This window comes from Apis dorsata, unplaced genomic scaffold, assembly GCF_000469605.1.
Source record: "Apis dorsata unplaced genomic scaffold, Apis dorsata 1.3 scaffold_14, whole genome shotgun sequence".
Lineage (NCBI taxonomy): Eukaryota > Metazoa > Arthropoda > Insecta > Hymenoptera > Apidae > Apis > Apis dorsata.
In genome coordinates, this window is record NW_006263317.1 from 9,187 (window position 1) to 14,283 (window position 5,097).

Genomic DNA, 5,097 nt, shown 5'->3' on the forward strand with positions numbered 1-5,097 from the left:
GATTTTTAAATAATAATAAGTGCTAATATTTTATATTATTATCTCGATACTAAATTTTATTTAGTAAAAAAAAAGTATAATATCTTGCTAAAAAAATTCATGGAAAACTTATAATAAATAATATAATAAATAATAATGCCAGAAAATATTTACATAAAATATTATATTAGAATGTTAATGGAACGAAATCGTTAAACTATCGATAAAATAAGATTTGGCACGAATAGATTCTTCTATAAATATTTTTCCATAATTGGGCAGAACAGATCTCGAAATTGCCTGTGACGCGACATAATGACGCCCACTACCAAATTTTTTGGCATCAGAAAACGTCGCATCAGACGCAACATAATATTGATATGTTCGTGATTCACATGGTATCTCTGATCGAGAGGCGGCACGCGTGCGCGCGCACGCGCGCGCGCGCGCGCTTTGGTCCACGCAACTGGAGACCCGTAACAGAATCATAAACATGAGTGCAACGAGGCCAGAGAGTCCATGTGGGTGCGCCTTTCGCATATAAGGACGTTCGCCGTCTCGTGGTATTCTGATACAACAAGAACCGCCGTGGCAAAGAAAATGAAGTTGGATTGGCAGGGGATTTAGGAGAGTGCAAAGGAGAACGCGAGGTTGGACGAGGAGAAAAGAAACCCATCAGATTGGCATCGTAGAACGACTGGACGACGAGACGAACACAGAGAACAGAAAGGAGAGAGTGATTCGAGTCGATAGTGGTAGCATTAGTAGTAGTAGTAGTAGTTATACCATGATTCTGACTAGTAGTGGTAACACCAGTAACTAGCAGTTGTAGTGGTAAGGTAGTAGGGTGTACCTTACTCCGGTAAGCGGAGGCCACTGTCAGTTCTCCCGAGACCATAGACTCGAGCCATCGCGAGATCCCCCTCTGACGATCATCATTCTAGAAAGATTCGCGGCAACGACCCTGTTATCTTGGATATCGTCAAAACGACGATTTCAGGGACGATTTCACGAAATTCATATTGAAGAGGATCTCTTTTTCTGTGGAGATTAGCTTATCAAGGACATATTTGTCGGTCAACCCCCATCGAAATCTATTTCTTGATATTTCTCTCTCTCTCTCTCTCTCTCTCTCTCTCTCTCTCTTTCTCTCTCTCTTTCTCTCTTTCTCTCTTTCTCTCTTTCTCATTCTTCTTCTCCCCACTTCTTTCGATCCTCTCCAATGGACCTTCTTTCGTAAGAAGGATCACCTGTAGTGTTTCGAAATCTTTGCGAGACTGAACTGTTTATGAGATCGATGCTTCATGCGGAGGCGTTTCACGTGACGTGTGCTCGATATCAGAATGGTGTTTTGATCTTGATTCATAATCGTACAAGTATCTTTTATATACGTTAACATTTATCATTTGGAGATTATTTGAACGGAGCGGATATTTTGAGAAAGGGTCGACACCAAAACGACCACGTGGACGTAGTGTATTTTTGAAATAGTATTTGATATAAGTAAACAGGAAGTGACCACTGTTATTTGTGGCTTATAGTGAAAAAGTGGAAAGATCATCAGCATTTGGCTGTTGATCAAGAATACATCTGGAAAACAAGGTAAGCTCAAGATTTTTTTTATTTTCATTTATGTTATATGTTTTATTCTTAAGTGGAGTTTCTATCAATGATTTATAAAGAATTTTACTTTCTCTTCATTTTATCGAGTGATAAATTATTCGAAAGCGAAAGTTAACGATAACTTGAAAACCTTGCATGAGATTCTTAATATTTATTGCTTGTTTATAAGCTTTTAATAATTAAAACTTCGTATGAAATTTTTAATTACTTATTTTTATTTATTATTTATTATTTATTATTTTATATAAATTACATTTGATTCAAAATATGAGCGAAGATCAATATGAGCAAATATTACATTCTTATTCTTATGAGTTACTGTTTTCTATTACGTAATAATTCATTTACGATCGAAAGCGAAAGTCGATATTAAAAACCTTGGTATTAGGTTCTAATTCTCAATATGAAATTCTATCTTTGTCCTCGTTGAGTATAAGAATCGATAAAAATATATTTCAGTATTTTATTATTTGATATATTGAAAAATTTTGAATTTAAAAAATTCTGCACTTAAAAATAATTAAAATAATTTAAAAAATTCTGTATTTTTTTGTATGTCATACATGGAAATTAATCATGAATATCTGATATCAAACATTCAATTGTCATCATCATAATATCTTATTTTATGAAATGATATCTAAATCTTTGTTAATATCTCAAACTTAAATATTATTTTATTTGAAAAACTAGAAAAATTTATCAGCAAACGATTCTCAAATCCATTTAAATGAAAATTATTAATTAATTATTTAATGACACTAAATTTTTATTCAAAATATAAAGTACTTATATTTTAAAAAGAATTTTATATTTCAGATTAAGTAAAACAAATCATATTGATAAATTTATTTATAGATTTTGTAAATAGTAAATAATTTACTTTATACCAATATTATTAATTCTAAAGAATTCTTTCATATCATTTATTTGAAACTAAAAGAGAAAGTTAGTCAAAGCCTCTTTCTTGTGGTACAAGAACATTCAATGCGTCGATTAAAAGGAAATGCATGGCAACGAGAGAAGGCAGCTTCATTCTATGGATACATTTACATTAAAATATCACATATACATATAAAATGGTAACTGATGATACAAGTATGCGAGTAATTATTCTACATATAAAAGTAAATCGAAAAAAAAAAATTTTTATCAAATGTAAAAAGAATTAATTCGCGATTAGATTATATGAATGAATTTATTATATATGAAAAATAAATAAAAAATAAGTAAAAAGTAAAATATTTTCATTTCATTCTTCGAAAAATCCAATCTTCGAAAAACTCAAATTTAAAAATTCGTTGAATACACAAGTACTTATTTAATTAAATTATTACTATTATTATTATTAGTACTTAATTATTCTTCAATTTCAATTTTTTTGAGAAAAAATAAACAACAAAATTTTATTTTATATCTTTTATTTCTCTTTTTTAAATTTTATATTTGATAAATTTTCAAAAATTAAGTGTTTTTCGTAAACCAAGTTTTAAATGTTATTTTTTTTCTCAAGATATTTTTATAAATAAAATTATTTTTATATTTTGTTCCGTTACACCATTATTATCAAATATATATATATATATATATATATATATATCGATAATTTTTCATATGTGAGCAATTTTGTTTGCTAACTGTAATCAGATAGATGTTAATATCCCTGAAGGAAACTTTATACTGCGAAATGACGAAGTAACATCTGACATTAAAGACTGACTCTCTCTTTTTGCCGCTTGTGAATGTTCATAGTGATTGCACGTGACGTAGTGGATATGTGGGTGCATTCTCCAATAGAAAATGGTGATTTATCAATCAATTTCTTATCGGATTAGAAGCATTTAATGTTTATACCGCATATATCTTTTTTGGATACAGGTGTAACGTTCTTCCTTTTCATTCAACATGCTGCCCTTTGCCATATGCCATTCCTAATAGCAAATACGATTCTTCTTGCTGCCATATTGGCCAACGTATTAGCATAGCGATTTTGTATATCCTATGATAGAATTTATTTTAATAATGTATCGAAAATTCTTATTCTTATCTAAAATTCTGCGATCTTTGGATTGATAGTAATGTTATATTACGGATAACGAATTCAAGTATTTAATACAGAATTTACTAAAGAAGAAAATTGTAGGAAAATAGTTATTTGTATATATAAGAATGTATATATAAGAATGTATATATAAGAAAATGATATGAAATTATTTTTTTCAATCATATTATTTTCTTTTCACCTGTTTTAATTTATAGTTTTAAAAATATTTATGTATTACACGAAATAGATCTGTTTCTAAAAAGAAACGTAAAATGATTGCATTTATCCTGTTTCAATACATATATATTATTCCACATTTATGATTTTATTTATATTTTATTTTATTTTATTATATTTTATTTATACTTTATTATATTCTAGTTATATATTTATTTGTATTTCATTGAATTCTTTTCTTAGTTGTAATATTATGAATAATCTAATAAATTAATTTTTTAATTATATAAAACTATTTATTTTCATATTGTCATAAAATTACAAATATATTTATAATAAAAAGATCTTAATCCACAATCTACTGTTTTTTCATAATTTTCATAAAAATTAGTATTGAAATATATATATATATATTGCTTTTCAATTTTTTAATATTCATAATATTTATTTAAAATCATTCTTCAATGAAAAATTTAAAAAATTTAAAGAAATTTAAAGAAATTTAAAGAAATATTTAAAGTTTGTAAAATTTGTAAAAGAATTTCATTAAATATTTTATTTAATCTTCAAATTTCATATTGATAATTACATAAATACGTTGAAGTTTATATAAAATACAAGTATTCAATACGAAAGAAGTAGTAATTAATCGATATAAATCATTTCTCTATCACCATTTCATGATGATATAATTGTAATTAACGAATTACTGCAGTGTTAAGTATTTATGTTTAAACAAGCAATATGATGATATTATTTGTAATATGATTATCGCGACTTTTATTATACTATATACAACAGATACATCTTTGTGAATAATTTATGTAACTTACTTCGACTTAGTGTCGTAATTTAAATGTATTTTTTTAGTGTTTATTTTACATATCGAAATTATATATCATTTAATTAACTTCATAGTTTAGTTTATCTAAATAACTTCAACTATTTATTTTATCTATAATAAGAAATTATGAAATTATGAAAATCATCATTTTAATTTCTTTAATATCTCATATAAGATATATTTTCTTACATAATATATAAAAATATCTACATATTTTTATACTATATAAATATATAATAATATATATACTATATAAATATACTAATTTTTATACTATATATTGAATATAAATATAATATATAAATATACTATAAATTGAATCGAAAAATTTATATATTATATTAAATGATTATTTACAAATGCAACCGAGAATCTATCTAAGTACAGCCTTGTATTTATCTTCAATATTTTGCAACTATAGAACATTTAT

General features: G+C 26.3%; 1 long non-coding RNA gene across 1 annotated transcript in view; it reads left to right on the plus strand.

Annotated features, from left to right (window-relative positions):
* The first annotated feature begins 1,129 nt into the window (after positions 1-1,129).
* The window catches only part of LOC116185293, a 151,462-nt gene continuing 147,494 nt past the window's right edge, over positions 1,130-5,097 (plus strand). The window contains exon 1 of the long non-coding RNA XR_004150108.1: positions 1,130-1,581. This is a non-coding gene — a long non-coding RNA (uncharacterized LOC116185293). The remainder of the gene's footprint in view (positions 1,582-5,097) is intronic.